Here is a 16796-nt window from a genome sequence, read left to right on the forward strand (position 1 = left end):
GATCACTGTGATGAAGCTCAGAGTAGTTCTAACAGGATGGACTATTTGAGTTATTTAAGAGAAAGCAGCCAGATAGTATTTTAGGCACTAATCAACCGGAAATACTTGACTAACTAACTGAATATATAGATATGTGTAAACCTACTTGGTTCTTTGGCAGACCCAAGCAATTACTTACTTGCAGGTTGAAAGAGCATCAATGTATCTTCACTGACCTTTAGAATCACTTCAGGGATTAAATGCCTATCCCCTTTGACAGGAAAAAATGGGTTTGTTTCTTGTTAACATAACTTCCTACACTATTCTTTCAGAAAACCCACAAAACAAAACCAGCACATGAAAATATCCTGCTCAGAAACTCCGTGTTTTCAGCTACCCAAAATGAATGATGGAAAAGAAAAATTCCTGTGTTCAAAAGCCTGTGGGTTTTCTCTTCCATCTTCTTTTGCTATTTCACACCACAGTCTGTGCCATCACCACAAGACCATTGCCTTTTGGCATAGATAGATCTAGAAGAAAAATTTACTTAATTAGAAGAATACTGTAGTAAAGTATGTACATGTGTCACATGTTACTGATTGCTGTACAAGACTTTCACAGTGCAACACAGGCTACACTCTTACTTTACAAATAATATGAAAATACTTCTTAGTAATAAAGAGGTGTAACTGAAAAAAAAAAAAATAATTACCATCATCTCTGTTGTTCTCCCCCATAGAAGAGAGAGGATTGTAGGTATTAATATAGTGTAGGGCTCAAGCCAACTTGAAACTGAGCTGAGTGACACACAGTGAGTTCACCTTCCAAGAAGCCGTGAGTAGTTTCCTTACTCCGCAGGCAGTGATGCTGATGTACCTAAGAAATAATACACACCTGCTGCCCAAACACTAATAACACTACCAAGAAGTCAGTATTTTGGGACTTTTAACTAAGAGCAGTCTGAAATTTTGAGTCCATAGAAAGATGACTTCTATCACCTTTGGCCCATAATTATCAAATATGTGGAAACCATGCTCACAGAAAAAACCACAAGGCAATCCCTGCTGCAAAAAGTTTATTTTCCAAGTCATGAACAAGTAAATGCAAGTGGGAAATAGGCAAAAATAGAAACAAAAGCATCAGTAAGCCAAAAAGGTACTACTCTTGGAGCAGAGCAGAATTCAGAGATCTACAACATGGCCCCATGCCACTTTAATTTTCTTCAGGATAAGTTGTGAAATTTCAGGGTGCTCCCTGCTTGTTTTCTCATGAAATCGTACAGTTCCCCATGGAAAATTCCTTTGCATCCATTCCTCACAAAGATTATTTTTAGGATTACTGAGCATGAAGAAAGGAGAGAGGAAAAATATGGGTGGGAAAAAAGGGTGAAAAGGCATGGTCATTTGGAGAAAGAACACAAAGCTGAAAGAAAAGCTTCTTATGTCCCTTACTCTATTTTTATGTTTATGTCATTCCAAAGAAACAATTAAACCAAGCTAGAAGAATTTGGCATTTCATTGGTGGCTGGTATAAATACAATGGAAGTAAAAAAATATTTTTAGTTGGGACCAAGGGAAGGAAAGTATGAGCCTCCAAGTGTAGACTGGTAAATTCGAGTTTTTCTTAATTGCATTTACCTTTCAAATCTTCAAGACAGCAGGAATGGAGAAGGATTAATATTGTCTGCATTGTTAAATCCACCCTCAGTTGTTTATTTGTGCACTGTCAGAAATGGGTTTGCAAAGTCTGGCCATCCTTTCTGTGAGTGTCAGTAGCTGCGGATACAGGAGACAGCTGTTCTGGACTGCATACCAAATAGAGCCTGTCATGTGCCTAATCTATTCATCTTGTATTTCTAATCACTAATTCTAACACAAGCTAAAAGGCATTTCATTGCAATGCCGTTGTACAGTATAAAAAAGTGTTGGTTTATACTTCACATTTGTTTTAACTGGCATAAACTAATGATACAGCAAGATTTTCATCTGATGCCCTCACAGAGCTAAATCTTCCCCTGCATTTGTTAATTTACTTATTCTGCCATTACTCAGTATATATTGCATTTCCATTAATTAAGCATAATTATTTACATTGAAAGGGTGATGCAGTGGAATTGCCTGGCTAGCAGGGCAAATCCCTAATGACTTGGGCATCTCTAGAATGTTTATTCAGGTCTGTAAAGAGACTCGTGAAGGACAAACATTCTGAGTTTTGCTCTACTATAGAGCATTTTTAAAAGACAACTTGATGTATTACCATGCCAGGAGAAAGATATGTTTGCCTAACATGAAAAATACATGCTAGATAAAGCTTATAGTACTCCATGATGCAATTCTACTTTACATGTAGTAGTATGCTTACCAGTTCTGAGCATCTTCAGCTGAGAAGAAAAACAACTAAATCATGGTTTGCCATCAAATTACAACACAAAATTGCAAAAGCAACTATTAAACTTCCTTCCCTTTAAGAGAATTTGGAAAGAAACAATGTTCCACCAGATATATCAGCACCAGTGAAGCTTACAGTGGACTCCTTCAAGAAGATTCCTTTTTTGTTTTTTAATACAAAAGATGAAGCTTTATACATAGTGAAACACAAGAACTAAGAAATACTGCTATTTAAACATAAAGTCTCATTTGCAGAACCACCAATATGCATTTTCTATGAAGTCAGGGAAGACAGACTTGTAACAAGTTATTTGTTATCAATATCCTAAGTCCACCTAAAAAATAAAGGTACATTTCCACACACTTTGTATAGGCATGTATATTTCACTAGTATGTGTCTCACAGTGCAGGAGAAGCTGTTCTTCCCTTTGGTCCTTTTTTTTCCTAATATTTACTCCCTAAACCTCTCATATTGCTTCCTTCCTTTCCCCTATGCATTAGTACCAAATTGAGAGTCCTGGTTTTTTAAATAACTGAATAGCCTAGGGTTTGTCTGTTATTGATACCTTCTAATATACAGAGGGATTTATTTATTGTGCTGAATTAAATCACCAGCTCTTGAGACAGTAGTGTCTCCCAAAGATTCTTATCCTGCAGGGAAAAGTTACTACAATGGCTCCCAGCCTTAATAGTGCAGATGTGGTCGAGATCTGCCAAGGATGGGTAAAGAGAAGAAAAGAGCCTCAAGTTATACTTTTGACATCCTACATCTTCAAAAGATGGGCTTGTTACTTACAGTAAGCAGAAATAACCAACCTTTCCAGTCAGCTGCTGTAACTTCCTCAGCTTTTATATTACACAGGGTCCTTTGTGTAGAGAGCTTGCTTTCAATATCAATAAAGCTTCCCATTCAAAAGCACTTAGATGTATGACCAGTGTACCCTGTGAAAATAATATTATGGCCTCCATAACATCAGCTCATTCAATAGTGGCTCTTGCATTTTTATCAACCTGGAACATTCCACAACATGTATATCTTGCCCAGGAAAGCATGACTAGCATAGTATAAGGAAGAAAATAAAGCAGTATGTACAGATCACATCCATTAAACAGCTTATTTTAAGCAGGAGACTTGGAATCTGGTTTCATTAGCTTGTTTTCAGCTGGAGCTGTGCAAGTTCTTCTGGCTGTGGCCTTACCTGAGGGGGTTGCCATTCCCCACCTGCACCTCCTGGAAGTTATTGGCTCCCTGCAAACACAGCAGCTCTAGGGTACTGTTTCTAACCTAGCCCAGGCTGGGTTAAGCACTTCATGCATTCAGGTGTTTGGTTTGCTCAGTCTTCCACATAGAACATTTTGACAGCTGCTACAACCACACACTCAGAGTTATTCACCCATTATACTACAGACAGGGATTTGTTGCTGGCTCCAAACTCTCCAGGAACTAGTACATTTGATTTACTTCCCAGAGCATCTCAAAAAATCGTGTAAGGGAGAACTAGCATGCACTGGACCTTCAGCCTGTTCTCACAAAAAGTGGCACATTTTCTTAACCCAGGTACAGGCAGAGGATGTAGTGCTGGAGAGATAAACTCATGCTGAAAGGGGACTACTAAATATACTGATAAATCATTATCCAAGGACATTTAAATGCTCTTTAATTCCTCTTATAGGCAGTCTAATCTGCACTTTTTGCTTAGTTTGTAATATCTGGAGATGCTATTTATGAAACAATACATTGTACTACAAGAACACAAAAAAGATTTCTCGTTTCCCTTCTGTCTTGTATAGAGGGACAGCCAACAGGCGACCAATCCATCACAAAGGTGTTGCAGCACCCAAAGGCCATAGATACAGTTTTGGGCAGCAGTGCCATCACTTAACAGGCATGAAAGGAAGCCAGTGAAGCCCTCATCTGTATGAATTTGACATTTCCATCAGTAGCACTCATTTGCCCTTGAAAAGAAAGTGGTTGTGGGAGAGAGGGTTGTTCCAACAGTTCTTGTTTCAATTTTTAAATATTTAATAGTCATTTCAATGGGAAATGATGCATGGATGAAAAAAACCAGAACTCCTCCCAGTCATACATGGAAACTCATTCTCTGTGGGACTGAGATCCTTTTGGCCCTGCTCTCATAGAATGGTTTGAAGGTTGGAAGGAACCTTAAAGATTGCCTAATTCCAACCTGCTGCCATGGTCAGGGACAATTCCCACTAAACCAGGTTGCTCAAAGCCCTATCCAACCTGGCCTGGAACCCTTCCAGTCATGGGGCACCCGTGGCTTCTCTGGGCAGCCTGTGCCCAGAGAACCTGTGCCTCACCACCCTCACATAAAGAACTTCCTTATAGCCAATCTGAACCTGCTGTCTTTCAGCTTAAAGCCATTATCCCCATCCTATCACTAAACACCCTCATATAAGGCTCTCTCCAGTACCCTTTAGGTACTGCAAGGTTTCTATAAGGTATCCCCAGAGCTTTTTCTTCTCCAGGCTGAACAGCGCCAACTCTCTCCACAGGAGAGATGATGCTCCATCCACCCTCTGATCACCTGGTGTCCCTCCTCTGAGCTGGCTCCAACACGTCCATGCCTTTCCTGTGCTGGGGCCCACACAGCCGGACGCGGAAGGCCAGGCAGGGAGGGTCTCACCAGAGACGAGAGGGACAATCACCTCTCCCGGCTTGCTGGCCGCTCTCCGCCCTCCTCCTGCCCCTCGCGTCCCGCTGCTTTCCCTCAGCGCTCCCCGAGCCGGGCAGGCCCGGCCCAGGCAGCCCCGGAGAGCAGCCCCGGCCCCTCGGCCCCGGCTGTGCTGGGAGGGCCTGGCCCGGCCCAGCTGCCCTCGCACACGCAGCCCCTCTGTCCCTTCCAGAATGCTGTCCCTGCTCTCAGCAGCACAGCGTGCCTTTCCCCCCGCCCTGCCCTTCCAGCTGCAAACACACAATTCAATTACCACCAGCTTAAATTTATTGTTTAAAATGGCACTTGGGTTTAATGCTTTTTCAATACTTCTTTGTCATTTGAAATCAATTCATAAAACTCTTTGCACGTACTATTTAAATTAACTTTAATTCCAAGCCTTAGCAGAATCAATATTTAGCAGGTTGCTGCAATCCATCCCGGTCCATTGACACAGGGGGAGGCAGAGCCTGCTGCCCCACAGGCCGCCCCGTGCCCCCCGAGGTGGCAGCCAGCTCCTGGGGACCCTCCGGCACCCGGCCTGCCACCGAGTGCCACTGCGTCCCCTTGCCCGCGGGCCCTGAGCAGCCCTTCTCCACCTTCTGGAATCGGTGTCGCCCGCCCAGCACCATCAGTGGGTTCCCAAAAGGTCAGTCTGCCTTTATGCTTTTTACCCAGCTCTGAGAACAGAATTGGAGTAAGTTTTGTTTGATGCCCTCAAAATCACGGACTCACAGAACTGTCTGGTTTGGGAAGGACCTTAAAGGTCATCTAGTTCCAAATGGCCTGCCAGGGACAAGGACACCTTTCCACTGGACCACATTGTTCAAAGCCCCATCCAACCTGGCCTGGAACATTTCCACAGATGGGGCACCTACAGCTTCTCTGGGTAACCTGTTCCAGTGCCTCACCACCTTCTCAGGAAATAATTTCTCCCTAATATCTAATCCAAACCTGCCCTTTTTCAGTTTGAAGCCGTTTCCCCTGTTCTGTCCCTACATGCCCTTGTAAAAAGCCTCTCTCCATGTTTCCTATATGAAATGGATTAAATATGGGGAAATGGCTATAAAAGCACACACACATACATATATACAATTATTTTTTTTTCAATTTCACAAGGATGTGTTTGTATGAGAACTCTATTTATGAGCACAACTTTTGTCATCAGTTTTTGGGAACCCAGCAATTAGCATACTATATCAAACTTAAGCACATACAGATCAGCTTGTTCTAATTCAAAATGATAAAAAAAACCACAATCTTCCAGCTCATATTGAAAGAAATATGAATAGTAGTCATTCACTGAAAGAGCCACTTTATCATTGTTAAGCTATTAAAAAAATGCAATCCTTGCCTCATGTTTACAAGCATCTAGTAATATGCAGTATTTTAAGACCCTTCAGCGGCATGGTAATACATTGAAGACTTACCTCTTCATTTTAACAGAAAAAGAATTTTAAAAAATGTCTTTTGTTCCAAAATTCGTTGGCTGATAAAGAAGTAGTAGCTGGTACCATCTATTATGCAACACTCAAGATCAAACAATGATTTTGTTATAGCCAATTATGAAAAATGCAAGCAGAACAATCATTTAAGCACAAATTTTCATTTTCTAATTTGTTTGTAGGCAGTGGTGCTTACTAGTGTTGGTATCAGCATTATCAGCTGTAGGTAAGTGAAAGTTAAAAACACATGGTATTACTATATCTTCACATTTTTTGAAGAATCTTTTTGCAAGTTCTGTTCTGTTTTGAAAATAGTCAAATAAATAACAACCCATTCTTCCATTAACTATATAGCAACAAACAAAGTGTTGCAAAATTTTGATATTTCTGTGCTTTGAGGCATCTGGTGGCTGCAGACTAAGATATCAAGCACATCTTGAGGTTTTGGGTTTTTTTAAGAAGCAAACAACATAATTGTAGCAACATAAAACAGGTAAAATAATAGAAATATTCTCAGTAAATAGATAAAAACTGCCTAATATAACAAAGATCTCTATATGACTTAGATCATCCAGACTTTCCATCCAGATTTCTTCCTCAACAACTTATGTGAGAGATCATGAAATAGTTTGGGTCTGTCTTCTCACCTCTCACTGTGATTCTGCTCAGATGTTTCCTTCCAACCAGGAAATCAATCAGTAGATTCAAGTGGTTTGTTCTGAATGTTTCCCATAATAAAAAAAAAAAGGCATTTGAAAGCAGTATTTTTTTTTAACTTCTCAATTGAAGCAGAATTTCAGTCCCCAGTCGAGAAAACACAAATTTTAGTCCAAATAAAGAAGTGTGTTGACTAGCTGTCAGCAGGGATAGGAGTAACAGAAGGAGATGAGGACAGCATACTGGAGAAGCTTGCTGAATCTCCCTGCCATTGGTACTCTAAACAATGTTACTTCAAGCAAAGAAAAGACAAACAATCCTTACAAGGCTCTCATTAGAAGTAAGCACACTATTGCCAAGGCAGCCACATTTTTCCAGCAGTTTCTCATGAGCTCTGTGAACAGTACAAGTCACAGTAGCATAACAGTAGGTACCCAGCCATGCCTTTGCTTCACCTAGCTCCAGCCTTGGGGAATTCAGAGCCTTATATTTCCCTGCTGGCAAAAGCTCTTTGTCTTACTGGCACATTAACTCAGTTCTGGCCCATCATGTATTCTAGCTGAGCTGACAACGTTCATACAGCCTTGAAATCTATCCACAGCCTCTGATTCGACTGAAGTTACGCTAAAATACATAACGCGCCGTTACAATGCTTCTGATTCGCTGCTGCCTTTTAGGTAGTCTGGAGGAATTCACCTTGACAGCCAAAGGTTGCACAGAAACCTCTTTCCCTGCTGCCCAGGCTGGCCTGGAAGCTGCTTGGAGGGCTGGCTTTCTCCAGTGCTGCCCCAAGGCTGTAAGGTGGGGCAGGGTCCAGTGCAGCTGTGAGACTGAGTGCAGGCAGGTATTCCTTAGCAGAAAGAAGTGCTCCTGAAGGACCTGGAGGTGTCAGGCAGAACCTCTGGCAGCACAGGAGAGCGTGGAAAACAGATGGAGTGAGAGCAATGATGTACATGCTTTTTCTGCCCTGCCTGTCTCCTCAAAGGACTTGTCCCACAAATGCCATGGGGGCATGGAAGAGATGCTTGCTAATATTTTTCTAAAATAATCTCTTTCACCTGGCTTGATGAGGTTTTTTAAAAGGTTAGTCTGACTAGTCTGAATTAAACTTCTTCCTCAAAAAATGTGTGATGCTAAAGAAATAGAAATTATTTGGAGGTATGGAATGGAGCCTGAAAATTATGAAGATTTTAGAAGTTGCATTGTGATAGGTTGGTGCTGATTTTAAAGCCACCTTAGGACAGTGCAAGTCCTTGCTAAAGTCATGTAATATAAAGCTGAATTTAAGAATATCATTAGAGTTCAAAATATCCTTAAAGGACTTTTGAATTTCACAGAAACTTAATAAAAACCAAAAACTTGGCTAGCATTTTTGTGCCAACCTCCTGCCCACAGGTAACAGCCATGGCCACTCCATGCCTCTAAGTACCTCAGCTTTACAAAATACTTTCCTATTTTCTGAAGCTCATTTTAAATGATGCAACATAGTGAAACAGCAAAGTTACGTCAATAATGGGGTTTTCTACATTTTTTTGATAGTTGTTTCTACCCTTTCTGCAGATTCTTTAGAGAAGTTGTATCAAAAGTGTAGAAAGCAGCACTCAGTGTGGAATACTTGCTGCTGGCTTCTTAATTCTGTCTTATTTTCATTGAAATTCAAGCAAACACAGCCTTCATTTGATAGGATACTTACCATACAAAATAATACTAAAATCAAGGGGGGGGAAATCCTTTGAACCTCAACAGAGAGGTGAGAACTTGACATTATTTTTGTCTTTGGTTTGAAAAAAGTCTCCTTAAAAAAGAAACGAACGTCAAAGGGAACTTCAGTCCAATAGGCTTTATTTGTTCTTTTCCAGCATAAAAATTAAGTTTTCAAACTCTTTTTGTTCTCATCTGAGTAATACATTACATTTGTTTAAATAACTAAATGTATAAATAATAAACATTTTGTAAATCTTATCTGAGATAGTGATATTGAAGGAAACTCTTTGAAGTGCAGATAATTCCCCTCATGGTCTCCTCCCCCCCGAATCTTCTTCAGATCTTGCAGAACGCTTTGCTGATTCCCCAGAGGCACTTTTGGTCCATTGAAGATTCTAGTTAAAGTAAAGAAAGATGTTTAAATCTTTTAACTGAATTTTTGGGGTAGCACTAAATTAGAAATGTACATCTTTCGTTTTCCCAGACTTTTTCTGCTCTGTTATTTAAGCTTCAAAGTTCAGCTCACAGAAGAACTATTCATATTTCATATCTCAGCTGAGGATCTCTTTCCCTTATTTGGTTTTTAGTTCTCAGGCAAGTAGAAGAGACAGATGCTATGAGCAGAAGAGTGTATGTGTCTGTATTGTTTGTGAAAAACACCCTGAGGCAAGGCATTCAAGCCTGCCTGTTTAGTTAGTGGGCTCCTGCTTTGGAAAGCTCACCTGGAGACATATGAAAGGTGTTCAACCTTTTGGAATGTCAATGGTTTTAAAACATTATGTGTTTGGTATCTAAAATCCTTCTGAAAATCTTCCCTTCACAAGGATCTCAGATCTCCTCAGCTACCCATGCCAAATGACCTGTGCTTTCTCACACTCATGCAAATATTAAGCAAGATGAGCTTAATTATTTATTGGATTAGAAATAACAAAGAAGAAAAGAAAGTCATTTTTGTTTTAAAGTGTCAATTTAGGAAGGCTTTTTAAAATTGTGTTTGTAGGAAATAGCAAATGCATAGCATGTTAGGATTACTGATTAGTTTAAAACAGTGAGTACAATAATCCATTATTTTAATTAGTTTTCCAAATTGCTTGCAAAAATAACAGAGAGATGTTGTCTGTGGAGAGGTAAATGCTTCCTTATAATTGTTTTGGATTTCGCTCTAACCTTTAATGAATTTATTCTTGTAATGACAAGTACATTATTTTTATTCCTGCACTTATGTTAGGGAAGTTCACATGAAAGAATGAGGCATCTGGGAACTCAGCAGAGTTTTGTTTTGACAAATGACCTCACTGACCACGCTGACAAACACCAGCCGTATTGGTAAATGACCGAGCCACAGCTGTTCATGTCCAAACAGCTCTGACTCAAGCCTTCGCTGCCTCCCAATTGCCTGTTGCTGCCCCTTTCCTGGGCACCGGCTTTGTGTGAGCTCTTGAGACAAAATGAGCCAGGGAAGCTCACAGTGTGTGTTTCAATGGGTTACACCACCTTGGCTGATTTTGCCTGAATCTGATGGCCCGAGCTCTCGTACAAACTGCAGCAGCAGCAGCAGCAGAGACGCTTCCAGAGCAGGCAGCTGACCATGCACTGCCAGCCTTGGTGACCACAGAGCGTCATGAGAGAGAAATTCATTCCCACCAGCCTTCCCCTCCCCTTTCCAGTAACATTTAGAGACCATTCACAGTACCTGCTTCCCCGGGCAGAAACGCTCCTAAGTGGAGACTGTGCAGCCCTTTTGCAAAGCAGTTGTGAATTGCTCCCTCCTCTTTATTTCCATCTAAGCGCATTCAATGTGAAGACAACACTGAGTTAAATGCTGTCCTAACAATTCCTTTAGGCATTTGGCAGTGGTTGCCACAGGGCTACAGCCCTCCTGAGAGCTGGGTGTAAGAGCAGGTTGTGTGTGTGTGTGTGTGTGTGTGTGTGCACTGTGCAGCCCACAGCCACATGCCATCAGGAGGGTAGGCAGGATTTTTCAGACAGGGACACAGGGCCAGGTAGCAGCAAGGGAGGAGCCCTGAGTGAAAGAAGTTGCTGCATCACCTGTGGAATGAGAAAGATGAATAATGAAAGGGGCACTGGGTCAGTCAAGGCGGGAAGTGGGAGCAGAGTGAGGGTGCGCCAGTATTTTGGTCTAAGACAGGATATTCCACTTCCTAGAAAACATGACTTACAGTATGCTACCACAACACATGCATTGATGGGGCACCACACAGCACTCACACTTCCTTGGAATGTTGATCCTTTGGTCCACCAAAGACTTGCCCAATGTCTGGGGTCAGACAGGAGGACAGAGATTGTGGCATTGTGCAAGCTTGTGCTCTCCAGAATTGGTGCACCACTTGCTTTCCTGTTCTGTGGCTGCAGGCACCAGAGGCATCACCCTTATAAACCACAATTCCTTCACACATGTCTTGGAGGATGCGAGCAAGGAGGCAGAACATGTGAAAGTGAATGTCAGAGGGCAGTCAGTCCCCAAGACTCACTTTTTGTAAAAATATCAGCTTCATTTTGAAGGAGCCCATGAGCGAGGAACATTTTTCTCTGAAAATAAACAGATTCTCAGATTGCTTTGTGCTGTGCCAAATGATAGCGTAACCAACATTGGTCTTAATGCAAATTCACTGAAATAATCATGAAGCAATGGCTGCTTTGCAATAAAGCAAATGGTACAGTCTTTCTTACAGAAAAGCCTTCTGATAGTCATTTGTACATTCACATAAGCACCAAGTGAAAACCAGCCCTTCCATGGGCTTTCCCAGTTTAAATACAGTGTTGTATGTTTAGGGTTTGGTTTTATTCTTTTTAAATGTCTTCTGAAAAATCACAAATTTTCATCAGCAAGTAGTCCTCTCATATCAAAGTAAATGTGGGTCTGTGTATAAATGTTACCCTGCATGCTTCAGAGGCCTCTGAGTTTTGGTGTCTGGGGGAGAGAGAATTGCTGTCCACAGGAAGGGGAGTGATACTGCAGGAATACTATGGATATATAGATTATATTATATTATATTATATTATATTATATTATATTATATTATATTATATTATATTATATATTACATTACATTACATTATATTATATATAATACTGGATGATACTGGAGGAAGGACACGGCTGGTATGGCTATGGAGAAATGGGTAGGGAAATAACGAGTACATGAGAGAGAAATCTGTTTAGTGTTAGTCTTCCTGAGTTTGTCCTGTGTTAAATCTCTGGAGCACTGACTTTGTCCTGTGCTGTTTAGTGCAAGGTCAATGGTTACTAAAGCACTGTGTCTATCATCTTCCAGCAAATCCCCCATTCTCACTTCCGTCACTGCCCTCTGATCCGCGTTCTCCTCTAGTCTCCTGCCCACCTTGTTTATCCAGCTCATGTTTTCACCTGTAGGTGATTCCTGCCCTTCACAGGTGGCACGGAGACTAAAATCTTTCATTTCCATTCTTGCTTATTCATGACTTTGTTCTGACAATGCTCCAGAACAAACAGTAATAGTACAGTTCATTACAAGTCTTAAAAACAAAGCATGTCAGAAATTAAATCAATGCAAATTGTCTTTCTGTGGGAATAACTACTCACCTCAAAGCAATTTTCAACCTTTTTTTATATTTATTGATTTTTTTCCTTCCACCATTACTTTGCCCTGTCATAATGTCCTGTGTTCTTGTACTGTGTTTTGACCTAATTTAAGACACAGTTCTGGGAGTCTGAATAAAGACATTAAGGTGTGGTACCAGAGAGTAGAGCTTATTCCTGACTACTTATTGCAATGTGTTATTGGGTGCACCACATGAAAATAAATCTTACTTTGCTGCTTACAAACCATGCCAATATCAAGGGTTTGCAATAATGCAATTACTCCAGTGCTGTGTAATTTCTCTTATATTCCAGGATCTACTGGATCCAGGGGCAAGGATCCACCTCTTGTTAATGAATAGTAAAACACCATGCCCATATTGGGTAGGTATAAATTGTACATGACAACACTTCCATGACTTTTTCCCCACACTAACTAGGACTGGACTCACGTGTGTTTCTCCTCTGGTCTCCTTATGGTGGCAGAACCACTCATCATTTTGTTTCACAGACTTTAACAATATACAAGGAGATATTTGGAAACATAACTGCCTCCCTAAGCATGTATAGCTAATCATTACTCTGATTTCACAGAGCACCCATGATATGTGGTATCACAAATGCTTCACTGAGACAGCCTCAGAAGAGAAAGAGAGTTTTGCATTGAGAAAACCTTGAGCAGAAGTTGGATTCACAGCAACAGAAGAGCAGTAAGTAAACAAGAGGTTGAGCTCAGAGGCTACAAATAGACAACACTTGTGAAAGGCTGGAGGGAGGATATAGTCCTTCTTTCTCAGGTGAAGGAATAATCTGAAAGCAGCCTGTAGCCTTTAGAGATCATCAAATGTACAGACAGTAACCAGTAGGAAACTGAAATTTGCTGGTTAATATTACACAAACCTACTATTTTCCATTTGAAGAAGCTCCAGAAGAGCTCTGATGGCAACCACTGTCTGTCCTAAGGCATTTAGTAATGGAGGAACACATCAGTTCCAAACAGTTCCTGACTCAGTACCCCCTGAGAATGAAGAAATGAAACACTGTCTATAAGAATGTGAGGTTCCTGTTGCTTCATTTACACACTGCTCAGGTCTCAAACCTATTAACACAGCTCCAGGAAATCTTGAATTTCAAATGTCTGACTGCATTGAGCTTTGCACTTGACTAATCAAGTCAAACATTGTCTGCTAATCAGATTTACAGGTGTGAACCTGTCAGCGTGTGGGATAGGCCACGTAAACATGCAAAGAGATTCAGATAGCTGCCCAGCAGTATGTGAAATTACAACCAGACCAAGAGAGCTGAGTATTGGATTCCTCAGCTTCAAGCACACTGATAGAGGGATTGAGTGAATTACCCATATTTCCTTCCACACCGTAACTGCTATTTTAAAAATTCTGTTTCTCAGAGAAAAAAAATCTTCAAGTAATCCATATTCTTGGATAATCTGTACTTCCAAGAAAATGCCCAAAATGAGAGGCCAAAGGAGGAGGATGACAATATGTGGGATCAAAAATTGAGATTCTAGTAAAGAAGAGGCTCTTTGGGATAAAAATTTCCCTTGTACTGTTTGCACACAGATATTGCCTACACAGATTCTGACTAGTGTCCAGTACTGTTTAATTTGTTCATCAAGGACTGGGATGAAGGGACAGAAAAGCATCTCCTGGCTGGGAGGGGTGGCCAGTACCCCAAAGCGCTTTGTGGCTGTTCAGAAGTGTCTCAAAGGGCTGGAGTGGAACCTTTTGAAATTCAGCAAAGGCAATGAAGAGTCCTGCCCTTGGGGAAGGATAACCCTTGGCACCAGCACTGACTGGGAGCTGACCTGCTGGGAAGCAGCTCTGCAGAGAAGGAGCTGCTGGACACGAAACTGTCCTTGGGCCAGCAGTGTGCCCTGGTGGCCAAGAAGGCCAATGGCATCTTGGGGTGCATCAGGAAAAGCACTGCCTGTGAATTGAGGCTGAGGATTGATTCTGCCCCTCTGCTCAGCCCTGGTGAGGCCTCATCTGGAGTGCAGTGTCCCGTTCTGGGCTCCTCAGTTCATGAAAGAAAAAAGAACTCCTGGAGATTGTCCAGTGGAGGGCTACAGAGGTGATCAGGAGTCTGGCATGTCTCTCTTCTTAGGAAAGACTGAGGGAGCTAGGCCTGTTTAGCTTGGAGAAGAGACAGATGAGAGGGGATCTTATCAGTGCACACAAATATCTGAAGAGTGGATGTCAAGAGGATGGGACCAGGCTCTAGTAGAGCCCAGACACAGAACAAAGATAAGGGGCATAAACATGTGCTTTCAACAGTGTTTTTCATATGACTGCAAAGTTACTATAAAACTTTTGAAAGGAAATCAAGGCATATTTACCTTAAAATACTTATAAAGTCATTTATAAATGGTGTCTATTGTAGTACCCCAATTCAGACTCCATCTGTAGTTGCCTTTGACCATCCTGTACAATTAAACATGAGTGTTTTAAACTGGACATTATTAAATGTCTTGTACATCGTCTGGTGGACAATGTTGCCTTCCTGCCCCATTGGTTAATGCTTTAGGATGCTGAACTAAAAGAAGTAACAGACAAGAATTTTAATCTGTAATATTCCTAAAAGTGCCTCCCTCTGTAAACAAAATGATTAGATATGGTTCTGTGTAAAATACATTTTTAGAATATGTTCCTGGGATTTGGTTAGGTAGACAAACCTTACAGATAAGAGAGGACAAAAGACACATCCTCCAATTTATTGAAGCTGCATGGGGTTTAACTCTTCTATGCCTTTGTAAAATAGCATGACCCATAGTCCAGCATGGTTTACTTTATTTTTTCATTCACTATGATGTTGCTTTTCCTGCAATAAAAAAGAATTCTTCCTCTTAGAATTGATGGCAATATATAAATAGTGAATTCTCCCAGCATAAGCTATCAGCAGTCCAGAAAGCCAACTACATATAGTGCTCACCAGCACAGAGATCAAGGGGTAGAGATGGATATGAGTCAAAATATTGCTTTTGCATTCCCTCTTCAAGTCTAGTTTATTGCTGGCAGAGACTGCAGGAGAACCTTTGCACAAGATCTCCAGGAAAGTTATTCTACTGCAAACTGCAAAACCTGAACATTACTATAGTTATTACTATGACTATTACTCAGTTTAAACAGAGCCCATGCCTTGCTGTGTGACAACGTTTTATGGAGCTTTTTTATACACAGAACTGAGCCTGCTGAGATCTGAGACATTTCAGTATCTCCTCCAGGAAAATTATAGATTGCAAGTTTAATTGAGAAAGACTGACTATAAAGTGATCGCAGGAATTATTATGGCTAATTATATTTCTCCCTTAGTAATTAATAAACTCAAAAGTATTTTATACTTTGTTTGCTCTCAGTTCCAATGAAAAATATTATATATTTTCTGTGAACAAGAATAAATATTCTATTTAAAGGCAATAATACGGTTTGGTACCATGGTTAATATTATTTGTTGTATAATTATTTTATATATTTTTGTACTGTTTGGAGAAATTTCAGAAAAATGAAGGTTGCGATTTCTTCATAGCATTGGCAAAGGCAGGAATTAAGGAAACCTTATTTCTTCTCCATATGTAAATGATACAGAGTGCAGATTCACTGCTCTTTCCAATTTCAGACATAATGGAGGAGACCTATACAAATCTGTGGGTAATGTTGAGTTCTTATTTTAAAGCAAATATATTCTTGTCTAATACAGAAGAGGTGTGACTCATTTTGAATACTCGTGACAAATCATGCCCTATCTTCTAGGCTGTGCATATCTATTAATTTAGAAATGTTACAGAAGTGGCAAGTAAGGACTTGCTTTGACCTATGATGGCCAAGGGATTCCCACTAAAATATCTTAGCAATGAGACATGGCTAATTAATCATCAATAATGACTATGAAAACTTCTAAAATAATGTTTTTGGAGAAATGTAGCTTGACTGTATTAACTGTAATTGCAGCTGGTTAATTTCTTTGACTGCTAATTTCCTTACAATGCCTTTTTTTTGTGTGATTTTTTGGTTGGCTGGATGATTGTTTGGCTGGTTGGTTTTTTGGGTTGTGTTTTTTTTTGTTTTTATTCTTGGTAGCTTGGTTGGTTAGGGCTTTTCTGTTTTATTCGCAGTAGTGAAATTATCTTGTAAATTTTTTTTTTTTTCAGCAATCCATTCACATTTCTTTTTCTGAAAAGATAATTTACTGGATACAAATTCCCCAGCAGCTCTAATTTCCTCTTGAGGCTGTGAAGATGAAGGCACAGTCATTTCCAGAATGAGTGTTGCCGGTCTCAAAAAGTATTTTCTCCTTTTTTGGCAGGGGATATAGAAAAGAAGATACATGAAATATATTGAAGGTGAATATAAAA

General features: G+C 40.5%; 2 long non-coding RNA genes across 2 annotated transcripts; one reads left to right on the top strand and one right to left on the bottom strand.

The window, feature by feature from the left end:
* Positions 1-1037: 1037 nt before the first annotated feature.
* Positions 1038-5006, bottom strand: LOC111926740 (uncharacterized). The gene is made up of 4 exons (XR_002863152.2): positions 4916-5006; positions 3183-3308; positions 1617-1754; positions 1038-1317 (listed from the first exon to the last, which is right to left on the bottom strand). It is a non-coding gene; the product is annotated as an uncharacterized LOC111926740 (long non-coding RNA).
* Positions 4979-15861, top strand: LOC111926742 (uncharacterized). Its single transcript, XR_002863156.2, has 2 exons — positions 4979-5690; positions 13022-15861. It is a non-coding gene; the product is annotated as an uncharacterized LOC111926742 (long non-coding RNA).
* Positions 15862-16796: the final 935 nt, after the last annotated feature.

This window comes from Cyanistes caeruleus, chromosome 2 (genome assembly GCF_971803275.1).
Source record: "Cyanistes caeruleus chromosome 2, bCyaCae1.hap1.1, whole genome shotgun sequence".
Lineage (NCBI taxonomy): Eukaryota > Metazoa > Chordata > Aves > Passeriformes > Paridae > Cyanistes > Cyanistes caeruleus.